At 37.6% G+C, this 16,641-nt stretch overlaps 1 protein-coding gene across 6 annotated transcripts in view; it reads right to left on the reverse strand.

The window, feature by feature from the left end:
• The window catches only part of LOC126764054 (E3 ubiquitin-protein transferase MAEA), a 188,395-nt gene that overhangs the window by 165,236 nt on the left and 6,518 nt on the right, over window positions 1–16,641 (reverse strand). Inside the window, exon 1 of one of the 6 annotated variants that reach the window (XM_050481806.1) lies at window positions 12,872–13,141. The exons of the other annotated variants lie outside the window; for them this stretch is intronic. The gene's annotated coding sequence lies outside the window, so the exon portion shown is untranslated. Of the gene's footprint in view, window positions 1–12,871; window positions 13,142–16,641 lie in introns of those variants that run through there. 6 annotated transcript variants of the gene reach the window in all.

Raw genomic sequence — 16,641 nt, forward strand, 5'->3', positions numbered from 1 at the left:
ATATTGTACAAGTAATGAATATCACTTTTTTAGGTGATTTCGGTTCAAAAACGTTCCGCGCAAAAATGGATTTCTAAAAAAAATCCAAATTTTTTAAAAACTTATTTTAATATCTTTATTTTTACATATTGGTCAATTGTTACATGAAATAAGTTTTAAGTTTAAAGTATGTGATGATTTACAGAATGGTAAAATGTCTTGCACAATTTTAATTGCACGCTCTGCGCAGATGTTACTTCGCTGAACTTCCTTAATAGCTGATGGTTTATTTACCCAATGTCTGAGAAAACATTCATTTGCTTTTGTGAAGCCGGCCAATGATTTCTGTAGTGTGGCGAAATTATTTTTGTTGAAAGTATGATCGGAAAACCAGATTTCGCTACAAGCACCGCACACAAACATACAAATAGGATATAATTGCAAACGATATTCAGGAATAAGTATAAAGGCTAAAGTGCCAAAATAGCTTTAGAATTCCAACGAGCATTACTGAGTGCTGGTATTGCTTTAAATTGTATGTAGGGAAAACGTTCATTTTTCTCGAAGTATTTAAAAGATTCGACCAATTCATATAAGTATTGCATGTCATTTTGCCATTTAATGCTTTTAACCTTAATACACTCTTTATTTTGTTCATACTCTTTTTTTAGATCATCGTAATTTTCTAATAAATTTGGAATAAAATTGTATGAAATATTGGGCGCTGATGTTTTTCCCTCTAAAAGCTCATCCATGACGTTTTAACAACAAATCTAGCACATGATGTTGACAACCAATATACTGTGGAGCGGGCAATGAAAAGGATTTGAAAAAATTTTGTAGGCGAGTGACAACACCACACACACACACGCACAGCTGTGTTATTATTATATTGAATCAGAATTTTCTGAAGAAAAATTAGTTTGGGGTGGGTGTGACACTTCCCTTAGGTCCATTAAAAGGCGTTTGGAATAATAGGAAGATTATAAGTTAAATAAATATCTATTATTATGAAGAAAAACGTGCACAGTGTACAAAACTTTTTTTTTTTCAGCAGTTCTGATAAAGAAGTAATTTCGTTTTGCGCGGAAACTTTTTTGCAATTTCGCAAAAAAAAAAAAATAATGGAGTTCATACTTTTTTATTCTCTATTCGACTATGGTATGCCGTTTTTCATATTTGCAAAAATTGTAAAAAGTTATATGCCTAATGGGCATACGTCGGACAGTAGCCCGTGTCGCCAATCGATATTACTAGCCAGGAATGTACCGCGACATTAGCCAGTACGTACGCCAGTGTGAGTCCTGCCAGAAATACAACGAAGGACAGCAGAGACCAGCAGGGAAGATGCTTTCACAGGTGGCACAAGAACCGTTTGCCACAGTTTGCACCGACTTTATCGGACCCTTACCGCGATCAACCCATGGCAAAACAATGCTACTGGTGTTTTTCGACCGCTTCAGCAAGTGGGTTGTCCCCATGAGGCGCGCTACAACTGAAGGACTTCGTCGCGCATTTAGAGAAAGAATCCTCGCAAGATTTGGTGTTCCGAAGATCCTTATTTCGGACAATGGAGTTCAATATACTAGTACACTATGGCAACGTTATCTAAAGGAATTAGGGGTGCGCCAGCAATTCACCGCACCTTATACCCCTCAAGAGAATCCCACGGAAAGGGTAAACCGTACGATCAAACGCATTATCGCACAACTCAGCAAAACTCGACACCAGCAATGGGACGATTTTCTCCCAGAGATCGAGCTTGCAGTAAATTCCAGCATCTCGGCCTTCTCGTACAAGGACGAGAACCGCGACTGCCAAAGGCCCTCTTCGACGCAGTTAATATCGGCACAGGTATGATGCCCACGACCGCTGAAGAAAAATACAACAGGATGCAGGAAGACTTCAGAATCGTTCGACAAAACATGGAGAGAGCGTCTACGGACCAAGCCCGCCATTATAATCTGAGGCGTAGAAAATGGACCCCCGCGATCGGAGAGCTAGTTCTCGCGAAGGAACATCACCTTTCTAAAGCCGCGGACGGTTTCGCCGCAAAGTTAGCCCCGAAGTACGACGGTCCTTATAAAATCATTAGATACATTTCACCAGTTATCGTACATGTTCGAAAGATCGACAGCGACAAGGAGAAAACAGTGAACATCAGCGAATTGAAGTTGTACAACACTTCCGTAGCAGCGTAAAAAAAAAAAACAAAAAAAAACTGAATTTATATGAAAAAACAGAGAGAAAAAAAATTTCAACTGCAGTTAGTTAAAAAAAAATTGAAGTGAAATTTATTGGGAAAAAAAACTTGAAACCAGCAAAAAAAAAAAGATACAAAGTATACATATACTTAAGTCTTAGAATTTTTCTTTTTTAAGCCAAATGACCATTGTAAATACAAATGTATATATACTTATAGGCGTAAGTCTTAGAATTTTTTTTTCTATATCAAATAACCATTGTAAGTTAACAATTTTTTTTTTCTAATTTAAATAACCATTGTAAATTAACAATGGAATGAATTGAATTTTGTACAGAATGCTAAACTCTCCGAAGTAGACAATGACAACAACAATGCATACGCAGCTGTAAAACCACGCCACGCAAGCAATACAGCGGGATACCACGAAGACGGAGAAATCAGACAAGCAGATAAAACAACAACAAGCATGCATACGCAGCGGTAAAACCACGCCACTGCCAGCAACATACGCCGTCCCAGCAACACAAGTCATCCCAACGCAACATGTTGCGAATGTTTTAGCACGCAGCACAGGCTTGCTGGGGAGTTAGGTGACCGATGATCAGAGAGTCAGCAGGGGACTGTGACAGCGTACGCACGTTTGCATCAGACTACGCAGTGAGTTTATCCTCTGGTTAGTCTTAGTACCTTGACTTGTGAACGCCGTCTGTTAAGGGTGAGCTTGGTAGTGAGTTTATCCTCTGACCAACTCAACCTTTAACATCGCGGTCGCTAACGCAGTCTTCCGTGATCCGGAATCTCTACGCGGCAAAAGTGGTTAAAAGGACCTCTCCAGCGTAGCAGAGGAGCCTAAACGTGTATACCAGTACACCGTTATTGAAGCCTACACGAGCGTCGGCAGAAGTAGCCGAACGTAGTCGTCGTAGCACGCGAGTGTCAACGTGTACATCAGGACAGCGTCATTGAAGCCTACACGAGCGCCGGCAGAAGTAGCCGAGCGTAGTCGTCGTAGCACGCGAGCGTCAACGTATATGCCCGGACATCGTCATCGAAGTTTACAAGAGCGCTGGCAGAAATAGCCGGGCGCTGTCGTCATAACAGAGGAGTGTCAACGTGTACGCCTGGACACCCTTATTGAAGGCTACACGAGCGCCGGCAGAAATAGTCGAGCGTAGTCGTCGTAGAACGGGAGCGTGAACGTACGCCAAAGAATAGTGACAGCGAAGCCAACGCGAGCGCCGGCAGAAGTAGCCGAGTGTGATCGTCGTGGTACAGAGCAGCAAGTCGTCTAGCACCCAGGAGCGCAACAGAGCGGGAAACGGTATTGCCCTAACGGGCCACACAGAACCGTTGCCCTGACAGCGTCGTCCTCGGGCGACGACAGTACAACGCAGGAGACAATTAATATAAGTTGAATGAAATAAAGTACGATTCGCAGAAGAGCCCCAATATTTACAAATTTATTGTAACGAACCCTGGACACGGCGATTATACCTCAGCAATTTATACTTGTAAGAAGCAGGGGCAGAAAAAGCTTCGTTACAACCGATGGCTCGAAAATGTCGGAGGGAATCGGTGCAGAGATCGCGGGCCCACGCACTAAGCTCTCCATACCCATGGGAGAGTTCCCAAGCATTTTCCAGGCAGAAGTTTTTGCCATAAGTCGGTGTATAGAAATGAACCTCCATCGCAACTATCGCAATGAGAGAATAGCCATTCTCAGCGATAGTCAAGCGGCGCTAAAAGCGATCTCTTCCTACGAAATCAAATCGCTATTAGTGCAGGAGTGCAGGGAAAGGCTAAACAGCCTTGCAGAACGTAACCAGGTACACCTAATCTGGGTGCCTGGTCACAGAGGTATAGCCGGTATTGAACTGGCGGATGAGCTAGCCCGCTCCGCAGCCTCCACCAAGATGGTGGGACCAGAACCCTTTATTGGGGTAGGTCCACACACCATAAAGGAGCTACTTCGCAAGGAAGAAGGAGTGGGCAGGAAGGAGCATTGGCGGCAAACGCGCGGTATGAGACATGCCAAGCTGCTAATGGGAGGATACAATTTGAGGAGGTTCAAGGTTATAATAAACCTCCCCAGGAACAAACTCAGGCTACTGGTCGCGTGGAATACCGGTCACTGCAAATTGAATAGGCACCTGTACAACATGGGCCTATCGTCTTGCGTTAACTGCCGGTTCTGAGACTTGGAGCCTGAAACCCCGGAGCAGCTGCTGATTGACTACACAGCAGTCTGTAGACGCAGGACTAAGGCCCTTGGATCAATGTTTGCAGATAGGGATCGCATAGCCTCACTAGCGCCCGGAAGTCTATTGAACTTCATCAATGCGCTGGGGCTAGGTGAGTCTATGTAAGTTAGGAGAGGGCACAATAGACCAAAGGTCGCAGTGCATTCCTCGTATTGAATCAATCAATACTATTTGATGAGTTTTTCGTGTTTTTACCATTGATGAAAATTTATAATTACATACAGTTTAAAATTTTTTTGTAAAATGTGGAAAAGTAGAAGGTTTCACCGTATGATCACAAAATTCAAAAAAGCTTCAGACTCGCCAAAGGCCGTTTCTCTGAATATCGTAGCTTAAAAGACACCCATTCCTTTTTATACATAAATACTTATTTTCATAACGAAATATATACATGCACTTTCACAAATAAAGCAAATTTTTCTATTCTACTATTGACCTTGGCAAAGAAGAATTATTTGTTAACTTTGGCATTGAAGAATTCATCGTTAACTGTGGCATCGAAGAATTCTTCGTTTACTTCGGCATCAAAGAATTCTTCGTTTACTTTGGCATCGAAGAATTCTTCGTCCCTACGGTAAGCGAAATAGGTGATCGGTTACTTTTCGTAGGACATCGCCGTGTTAATTTTCATCGGTCGGAGTAAGCGATACAATCATGCTGCATCGTTTACCTGCTCGCTTACCAATGTCTACCATATCCCGCTGGGATATTTTATATACCAAGTATATTTTGGAGAGTGACAGTGATATGATACTGCTCTCGATTTTCATTTTCACCGATTCAAGACTATTCTGAATGGGAACTAGAAATCAAAATTAAAAACCTTTACCATTTTTGGGCACGACTCTGAGCGGTTCCTGATCTTATTCCGGATAGTTTATCAAACGAAGAATTAATATTTTTGTTTTTGTTATTGTTTTGTATTAAATAATTTAAGTCTGTTTTTATTTCTATTAAATCGTCATTGTTTGATACCCTTGTGACGAATTTTATAATAGAGCCTAAAAAGTTTAGTGAAGGTCGTGCCCTGTAGTTTGTAGGATTTAATGATTTTAATCTGTTTTACTGACAAAAATAGCTTCTTCTTCATTCGGATTTGCATTATAGTAATTCCTTATAATATTTTCGAACGGTGTAAGTGTAGTCGTTAAATTGGCTACATGGTACAAAAAGTGTATGTCTTCCGATAAATACACTACACAGGTCAGTCTGGGGTTCCGTCTTTCTGTTCAGGAATAAATTATATTACCAAACTTATATTTCTTATTTCTATCATTATTGTGGTAATGCAATACTTTTTCTTGATTTGTTAGTAAAATATCTTCTTTTTCCGGATACTTTTCTCAATTGAAGAATGTGTTTTCTGGTTTGTAATCTGTAGTTGAACGTATACTTTATTATACTGTCGTACCGCATTAAATAATTCTTCGCCAGAAGCGGTTTTGTTTTCACTTGCTAAGCTAGTCGAAATTTCGATAGCATAGTACTTGTGAACGTTCAACTTGACCACCAATACACCACTCTTTTTTTGTATTTTGTATGTAAAGTCTTTGTAGTGAATTGTATGGTGTACTCTATTTCGAAAAATTGTTACACTTACTGTGATCAAATATTATTAACAAAACCAAATATTTATTGTATAATATGAAAAAGAATAAACATATTAAAATTTCTCTGTTGAGATTTTTAACATATGTAGGTCCGTTTGATTTTTTTTTATGAAAAATCCTCCTTTCGGGAAAAATATGAACGTTTTTACTCTCAGTAAGCGAGGATGCAATGAAATATCTTCGGCTCTCTATTTGTTGACGAAAAAAACCGATATCAGGAATAAAGGGATGTCCAACTTATTCCAGTGTGAGAGCGCTTCAAAATTAGCGTTTTTATAACATTTTCCATTATGGCCAGATCGAACAAAATAAGAGCTTTTGGGTATTTAAATTAAAATACCCAACATTTATTACGATTACAAATTATTATATATTGGACTTTTAATACATGACGAAACGACTTAAATTCTTTTATATGATTTTATGGTATATTAAAACAACTGACTTTTTATCTTTCAATACTTAATAAAGTGAGCCTCTTAGTTCTCAATAAATAAATGTTTTTAATCATTTGTAATTGAAATTTTATTATACTATGCATCAAATTTGCAAACGTTTCATGAAATATATTTAAATTTCGCAGTTTCTTTGATTTTCATTGTTTTACATTTTTTATTAGCGATCTTGACCGGCAGCAACAAATCCCTCCGTTTACATTTTTTTTGCTAAGATTTCAATCTGGCCATCGCTCGTTTTCAATTGCTAAACGTCAAAACCTACTGAACTCGATTAGCTGTCAAAGTTCAGTAGGTTTCGACGTTTAGCAATTACTATCTCACTTCCAGTGAGAGAGGAGTTGGACATCTCTTTATCTCTGCCACGATTCCCGTAGCAATGCAATCATTTGTGTGCAATCGAACCATTTGAGTTTCAATTGCTGCATGGAACTGAATCATAAATATTTCCAAGATTGGAATAAATTTCCAGAGTTTTAAACTCTAATAAACTCTACTCAGTGCTACCAATCACTTTGTGTCATACCATATACACTGGTGGCACTGGTGGGTTTCAAAGAACTATGCCCTTTTTATACTCTCGCAACAATGTTGCTAAGGAGAGTATTATAGTTTTGTTCACATAACGGTTGTTTGTAAGTCCTAAAACTAAAAGAGTCAGATATAGGGTTATATACCAAAGTGATCAGGGTGACGAGTAGAGTCGAAATCCGGATGTCTGTCTGTCCGTCCGTCCGTCCGTGCAAGCTGTAACTTGAGTAAAAATTGAGATATCATGATGAAACTTGGTACACGCCTTCCTTGGCTCCATAAGAAGGTTAAGTTCGAAGATGGGCAAAATCGGCACACTGCCACGCCCACAAAATGGCGGAAACCGAAAACCTATAAAGCGTCATAACTAAGCCATAAATAAAGATATTAAAGTGAAATTTGGCACAAAGGATCGCATTAGGGAGGGGCATAGTTGGAAGTAATTTTTTGGAAAAGTGGGCGTGGCCCCGCCCCCTACTAAGTTTTTTGTACATATCTCGGACACTACTATAGCTATGTTAACCAAATTCTATAGAGTCGTTTCCTTCAGGCATTTCTATATACAGTTCAAAAATGGAAGAAATCGGATAATAACCACGCCTACCTCCCATACAAAGGTTATGTTGAAAATCACTAAAAGTGCGTTAACCGACTAACAAAAAACGTCGGAAACACTCAATTTTACGGAAGAAATTGCATAAAGAAGCTGCACCCAGGCTTTTTTTTAAAATTGAAAATGGGGGTGGCGTCGCCCACTTATGGACCAAAAACCATATCTCAGGAACTACTAGACCGATTTCAATGAAATTCGGTATATAATATTTTCTTAACACCCTGATGACATGTACGAAATATGGGTGAAATCGGTTCACAACCACGTCTTCTTCCAATATAACGCTATTTTGAATTCCATCTGATGCCTTATCTGTATAGTACAAGTATATACATTAGGAACCAATGATGATAGCAGAATAAAACTTTACAAAAATACGGTATTTGAAAAATATGTAAATTACGTATAATGAAATCTCGATTATCTCTTTATCATGCGAGAATATAAAATGTTCGGTGACACCCGAACTTAGCCCTTCCTTACTTGTTCATAAAAGTTTTTAATTACAGCTGGCATTCTATATAGCACACCCTGACATCAGAAAAGTATTGAGTAAAGCGTTTGCGTTTAAGGTTGTGATTTTTTTGCGAGATTAGCTGTAAATAAATTTTTTTTGGTAAACTGGGTATGTACAATAGAGGAAGTCCTCCAGATCAAGAAAATATATATGCATATATACATACATACATATCTACATATGTATATAGTTTCCACTGACTTATAGTTCTTGAGATATTTGCATTTAAAGTTCTAAAAATTCGCGACACTTCACCAATTCGGTTCAACACATTTGTTTGGTATTAAATTGGGCAAAACTAATTTTATTCAATCCTGGGCAAAACAATCCCAGAGTGATTGAATAACTTCCGCCTTCAGCCGCCCTGGTCGAAATCTAAGTATTTTATTACGTAATAATATTGTTTAATATTACTTAGTTGTTAAATTGGCTGGGATTTAGAATAGCATGCTCTATTTCGGGGTTAAAATGGGTATGTACGGATAGAGGATAAATAATAATAATAATAATAATAAATATATATACTATATAGTTGCCGCTGACTTATGGTTTCTGAAATATTTGCATTTAAAGTTCAAAAATTCAACTATTTAAAACGTGTGTTTCTCCGATTTATAATTAATTTTAACATAGCTGGGAAATAACTGTCGACCGTTTTTCTCCTTGTGCTCTCGTTGCGAGCACAACCGAAAAAGTTCATACTCTCTTGCTCTGAGCATGAGACTCTTCCTGTCTTCATTTATATTTTCTGTTGAGCGCTTTTCGTTGAGCTCTTGTATTTCGCTCTTTCAATGAGCAGTGCGTAAAGAGTGAAACGAGAAACGCTCGCACAAAGAGAATCAGCAAAAAAGCCCGATTGACCGAAAAACTCAACGCAAACGGTCGTCACATTTACTTTTGTTGTTGTAAAAAAGAAATAATATAATTTGTTTAATAGAACAATTTAATTTTAATGTCAAATATTTTTGTTAACAAGTTTCATTTAGATTCCATATTCCATATAATAAAATGCTATCAAACAGAAAAAAAAAGTTTCAGACAATGATGTTTTTAAATTTTTTTTGCATTTTTATATGTATATATTATATATATTTTTTTTGTAATATTTTTTAGATATTATGTGTTAAGCTTTATAACTAGTAAGGCGTTTAGATTTTCTGCACTAATCGAACTTCTTCGTTCACTTATTATAAAATACACTTGCGTTGCAGGTGTAGCCAGCACAACCTGCGCTAGTGCACTTATGTATATGCGGAATCTTAAGCTGCAAATCATTAAAAAATTCCAATATATTTGAATTTAATGGCAAGCGACCAAATGTTACGTCGAAGTTTTCGATGTCAGCATAAATTTTGACAAGTTTTGCAGAAACAGATCCTTTTTTGCTTTCTAACACTGTCTGCAAATCGTCCAAAAATGCCGAGAACAGCGACTTCTCTTCAGATGAGGATGGGGTTGAAAGAATTGACGAGACAGGGGAAGCAAACATCTCTTCACGCACAGGAGTTTCGAGCGCTGAAACATTTCGTGTTTGTGCCTTAAATAATAAAGCGATAATAAGTATGAAATGTTTCTTGGATTTTAGTTTAGTACAAGTATTAGTTTTTGACGAAGACAATTTTAATTATTATCATAGTTTTTCAAAACTAAAACATAAACAAAACAGGACCCAAATTTCAAACATTCTCCGACATACAGCTTACTTCTTTCAACTCAAATAAACGAAAAGCTATTTTTTTTTAAATTAGCCTTTGCTAACGATTTCTGATAGTTCGACAACATACAATTTACCCGAGGATTCATGTAAATCGCTGCCAACAATGCATCATTTTCTAACAATTTTTTTCTCTTATTTTTATCTGTGCCGATAGTTTTTTTTTTTTAATAAATTGTGGTTATTCTCGCATTTCAATTTTAGTTCCACGAAGAATTCTTCTTCTTCTTCTTAATTGGCGTAGACACCGCTTACGCGATTATAGCCGAGTTAACAACAGCGCGCCAGTCGTTTCTCCTTTTCGCTACGTGGCGCCAATTGGATATTCCAAGCGTAGCCAGGTCCTTCTCCACTTGGTCCTTCCAACGGAGTGGAGGTCTTCCTCTTCCTCTGCTTCCCCCGGCGGGTACAGCGTCGAATACTTTCAGAGCTGGAGTGTTTTCGTCCATTCGGACAACATGACCTAGCCAGCGTAGCCGCTGTCTTTTAATTCGCTGAACTATGTCAATGTCGTCGTATATCTCGTACAGCTCATCGTTCCATCGAATGCGATATTCGCCGTGGCCAACGCGCAAAGGACCATAAATCTTTCGCAGAACTTTTCTCTCGAAAACTCGCAACATCGACTCATCAGTTGTTGACAACGTCCAAGCCTCTGCACCATATAGCAGGACGGGAATTATGAGCGACTTATAGAGTTTGGCTTTTGTTCGTCGAGCCAGAGGATGGGGTCATGTGTAGAAGTTCACGCAAGTGAGGAAAGTTCTCTGATCGCCATTCACTTGGGAGTGGCCAGAAACGATTCTTTTACATATGACTCAAGCAGCTCACGACTTCCGGTTTTTGACCAAGTATCCTCTGGGTAGCCTAAGAACATCCGTTCAAAGGTGAGCTAAAGTGAGAAGGCGAAACACCCCTGCATAGGGTTGTGCGCTGGGTTTGGGACCCGCCACGTAAAAAGCTCACCCCAATGAAAAACCAACACCACGAAGAATTCACTATAAACTAAATCTTTGTCTTGTAGCTTTAAGGTTGCCTAGTATGTATCACTGAAAGCGTCAATGTACATCTCGACCTAATCCCAATCGGCATCTACACAAATATAAGACTGCGTTGCTAGGATATCCTTTAAGTCAAATAATTTTTTTTAGCATTAAATATGTTGAATTCCACCTTGTAGCAACGTCGAGCGATGGTATGTTTTTTTCATTCTCAATTAAGACATGTCTGCATAGATTTTAGAAATAGTATGTATATATACAGTCTTCCACAAAAGTGAAGGTACAGCAAGTAAATTTTTGAAAACAGTGTGATCTGCTTTTATTAATCAAATAAAAGAAAAATTTTCTTAACGTATTTTCTACAATAACAAATAAACTTTGAATCCATGTAAAAACAAAACCAAAATTCAGTATATAAGAAAAGAAAATGTTGCCAATATGGTGATAAGCCATTATATTGAGTCCACAAAAGTCAAGGTACACCTAAAGAAAATATATATAAATTGTAGTTATGGCATTGCTTTCTATTCAAACCTCACCTATTTCAGTATTTTGTAGGATATCCTTTAGTTTTTATTTCTGATTTCAACCTTTTAGGCATTGAATGCACCAATTTTTTGGTGAGCTCGCTGCTAATGTTGTTCTACTCCTCTAACATAACCTCCTTAAGCTGCGCCTTGCTTGAAATATTTCTTTTTCTAATTCTAGTCTCAAGTTCATACCAAAGATGCTCAATGGGGTTTAAATCAGGGCTTTGAGGTGGGGTAAGAACGCGGGGTAAGAGCACTCTGCTTCATATTATTTCGTAGAATATCCAAATATGTATTCTGGTCCATATTATTTTCGACAAAAACCAGGTTTCCTACCCTCGCAGCTGCCATGCACTCCCACACCATAACGCCACCGCCTCCATGTTTAATGGTTTTAACCGTATTCTTTGGATTGAGCGCTTCTCCTACTCTGCGCCAGACCCTTTTATGCCCATTTACGTCACATATGCAAAACCTAGACTCATCTGAGAATAAAATTTTGTCCCAAAACTCCACAGGCTTGTCACAATATGTCTTTGCGAATGTTATACGCTTTTCTTTGTTTGTGGCACTCACAAGCGGCTTCTTCCTGGGCGTTCTAGATGAAAATCCATTCTCTACGACAGCTCTTCGCACAGTTTCTGCACTAACCTGTTTGTTGTCGTAAACAGCAAGGTCATCACTAATTTTTCTGCAGCTTACAAATGGGTTTTCTTTTACTATACGCAAAATTTTCCTCTTGTCAGTATCATTCAGTTTGGGCGGGCGGCCAGTCCTGGGTGCATTTTCAACTCTTTTTTCCTTATTATATCGGTTAACCACTTTTTGGGCTGATGACCGACTACGCGATACAAGCTCAGATATTTGTGAATAAGATTTACCTTGCCTAACATGTAGATCAATTATGATTTCCCGTTCTCTAATTGTTAATTCTTTTCGGCCCATAACTTCTTTTATTTTTATTTGATTTTTATAACAAATAACACTCAAAGAACACGAATACAATATTAAAAGTACCAGACTGCAGCTTTTAATTCACAGCAATAATATTGAATTGTGGGATTCCCCTTTTTACTAATAAAAGCGCGTTTGCATCAGGTGTACCAAGACTTTTGTGGAACGTCAGTAAAGAGTTGCCAACAAAAACGTAATCTCCCCGCTGATCAAGGTTGCCGAAATGGTTAATTTCATAAAAATTAAAAAGTACTACTACTAGTCATAATAACATTTTCGTTATTTGGCGTTTGAATGAAAAACACCTGCAAAGCAATACAATTCGCAAATCCAAATTCACTGTACCTTCAGTTTTGTGGAAGACTGTATATATATATAAATATATATTTATGTATATATATATGTATATAATATATATATAAATATAAATATATATTTATGTATATATATATATGTATATAATATATACATATATATGTATATAACTTATCATTACTTACCTATATGTTTCTGTGCGCAGCGATTTGCATAATATGCGACAGGCACATATTTTATCGGCGATCTCCTTTGTTTTGTTCACATCGAATACGCACAGTTGCAGAGTGTGTGCTGCACATCTCACAAGGTGTATACTCGTATTAGCAAGTTCAATAGAATCAAATTCATTCAGATTCTCACTTTCTATGTCTTCTTCAAAAAGGAATTCCTCTGCCGCATCATTTAACACTTGGACGGCTTTTATCATGTTTCGCCCATTATCAGACGTAACGCTGTGTGCATGAATATGAAAAAACACATATTTTAAAAATTGTATGCAGTTCAATTTTTACCTTTAGATTTGATTTACATAGTGATATTCCATAATCATCTCAGATTTCTAGAATTTTTTTCGGGGGAAACTTTAGAATACCATCCCACGATTTCAGTGTTAAAAGTGGTATGGTTGGATAGTGCTGATGCTCCAGATTAAGAATATATATAATTATTGCCGCCGCAAACTTATAGTTTTCGAGATATTTGCATTTAAAGTTGAAAATTTTGCAAATTTAATTTTGCAATTTCTCGACTTATGGTTAGTTTTTCTTCCGTATTATGTACTTTTTATACACTTACAATTCACTACAATATTTCTACATATTTATTTTTTATTAATATTTTAGATATTTGCTTAAAATAAGCATTTTATATTTTACATAAATATTACTACACGCACAATAACAATAAGTGTTCCGTGTTGTCAAATAATAAGTATTGCCAAAAGTCGAGAAATTGCAAAATTAAATTTGCAAAATTTTCAACTTTAAATGCAAATATCTCGAAAACTATAAGTTTGCGGCGGCAATAATTATATATATTCTTAATCTGGAGCATCAGCACTATCCAACCATACCACTTTTAACCCTGAAATCGTGGGATGGTATACTAAAGCCGACCCTTTTTTTCTTCATATATATTCCAGTGTGAGATTCCCCGAGCTCAATCATTCCCAAAGTCTTTACAATAATTTCGGTTTTGGCCAGGCTTGCGTGGATCATTTGCAAATTTATTCCTAGAATGGCTTTATCCATTCTGGTGGCAACATCGATTTTCAGCGACACCAGCTTTCCCTTCGCAAGTGTCCTTATGTTTTCTTTGACAAACTGCTCTTCGACTGACACAGAATTAATAATATTTCGAGACGATACAGGGTTCATTCCAAGTGCATTATATATTGGATCCATTATTTCTTTTAACCCTTCACTGTCTATAAATATAAATGGTTTTCCGTCCGTGGTTACCATTTTAATCAAAGAAGAAACAATTGCTTTTCCGCTCGTTTGATACGATATTCTTCGGTTTTCTTCACATTGAGTCAATTTTGAATATCCAGAATTGTTCCACTCATTGAAAATGTCGATATGTTTCGTTGTTTAATGCCGTCTTTAGTTGAATGATTGCCGGACAATTTAATACCGCAAACATTACAAATTTACTTGCTCTCCTCCAAATTAAATTTAAAGAATTGGTGCACATTTTTCTTTCATGTCTCTACCAATTTTACAAAACAAATATTTCACAACTTCACACACTTAATTCATGATCGGGCACGATTCCAATTACTTTGGCGGAGGAGTAAAAAAATCGAATTTCCGTATAAATGAGATATGTGCGGATAGGGGAGCTTCTCCAGGGAAGATATATCCAAAAATAATATAAAAATAACTTTTATTTTTTAAAATATTCACTATTAAAAGTTCAAAAATTTGCACTAATAACACATGGTATTTCTATATGTTTCACTAAATTTTTTCACGTTTTTCACTCCGTATATTTAAATATAGACTCTAAACATTAAAATAAGTTCACATTTCTCTTTTATTTTGCTATATTTTACCTAAATTTATTAATTTAAAGATCACTTAGCACACTCATCGTTGAAAAGGTTAGTTTACAATTATGAGGAAAACAAGCCTTGCCACATCTTAAACAGCAAATATGTAGGATTTTTAACAATTTTTCTTTGTTTGCTTTTTCGCGTGATTCTTTTTTCTATATTAACTAAAAATAAATTCTGTCTACATATGTATGTATGTATATGTGTAATATGTGATTTATGTCACTTAAGTACTTTCGCGTAGTACTCCTTTCTGCGTTGGCGGCCTTCGGCCGCGCTTTAAAAAAATAACCCTGGTCGAGCGAATACCCGGGGTGACTGAAGTACTTTCGCATAGTACTCCTTTCCCCGTTAAAATAAAAAAAATATATTGAGTTTCGTTATAAAGTGGTTATATTTTTTTAATTTTATCTTGCACTGATATTGAAACAAAATTTGAGTTTTCGTTATAAAATGGTTAAATTTTGGTTATTATATCTGTCAGCGCTTTCAATTTATTTTTGCGTTAATTTGTATATTAGGTGACAATATATATAATACTATTATATCGGGTGATTTTTTAAGAGCTTGATAACTTTTTTTTAAAAAAAAACGCATAAAATTTGCAAAATCTCATCGGTTCTTTATTTGAAACGTTAGATTGGTTCATGACATTTACTTTTTGAAGATAATTTCATTTAAATGTTGACCGCGGCTGCGTCTTGGGTGGTCCATTCGGAAAGTCCAATTTTGGGCAACTTTTTCGAGCATTTCGGCCGGAATAGCCCGAATTTCTTCGGAAATGTTGTCTTCCAAAGCTGGAATAGTTGCTGGCTTATTTCTGTAGACTTTAGACTTGACGTAGCCCCACAAAAAATAGTCTAAAGGCGTTAAATCGCATGATCTTGGTGGCCAACTGCCCATGCATCCCGAAAAATGCACTGTTTGGTGTGGTTTGTACGCTGGTGGAATCATTGGACCGTATTTTTTCAAAGATGCTGTTGGACGCAACGTTACGGTGAATGGCGATCGCTATCGTTCGATGCTAACAAACTTTTTGTTGACAAAAATGGAAGAACTGAACTTGGTTGACATGTGGTTTCAACAAGATGGCGCTACATGCCACACAGCTCGCGATTCTATGGCCATTTTGAGGGAAAACTTCGGAGAACAATTCATCTCAAGAAATGGACCCGTAAGTTGGCCACCAAGATCATGCGATTTAACGCCTTTAGACTATTTTTTGTGGGGCTACGTCAAGTCTAAAGTCTACAGAAATAAGCCAGCAACTATTCCAGCTTTGGAAGACAACATTTCCGAAGAAATTCGGGCTATTCCGGCCGAAATGCTCGAAAAAGTTGCCCAAAATTGGACTTTCCGAATGGACCACCTAAGACGCAGCCGCGGTCAACATTTAAATGAAATTATCTTCAAAAAGTAAATGTCATGAACCAATCTAACGTTTCAAATAAAGAACCGATGAGATTTTGCAAATTTTATGCGTTTTTTTTAAAAAAAGTTATCAAGCTCTTAAAAAATCACCCGATATAATATTATTTTTTGCCTCTGCGAATGGTAGGCACCTTGTCGCGGTGCAGGGGCTTAAACTGCAACACAGTACGGCTTCTCCCAGCCATCAGGGGCGATGCTACACAGCATCTCTCCTGGCGGCTGGCAGAGGCTGCATGTGTGCAGCGACCAAGAGCTACCACCTCCTAATCCAGGGTGCTATGCGACTCCCGTGCCCATTGGATGATTTGCAGCCAGGAGGTAAATTCGGCTGTATTCGAACGGAGCCTTCCCAACACCGGGCCGCCTTGGGAAGTAACGGTGGCCTTACCGCGTCAAGGGGCTCTGGCGCGGCGGACCTTTTAGTTTCCCCTTCAAAAGGAATAGACCGGGAGGCCCACACCACGG

This window comes from Bactrocera neohumeralis, unplaced genomic scaffold (genome assembly GCF_024586455.1).
Source record: "Bactrocera neohumeralis isolate Rockhampton unplaced genomic scaffold, APGP_CSIRO_Bneo_wtdbg2-racon-allhic-juicebox.fasta_v2 cluster09, whole genome shotgun sequence".
Lineage (NCBI taxonomy): Eukaryota > Metazoa > Arthropoda > Insecta > Diptera > Tephritidae > Bactrocera > Bactrocera neohumeralis.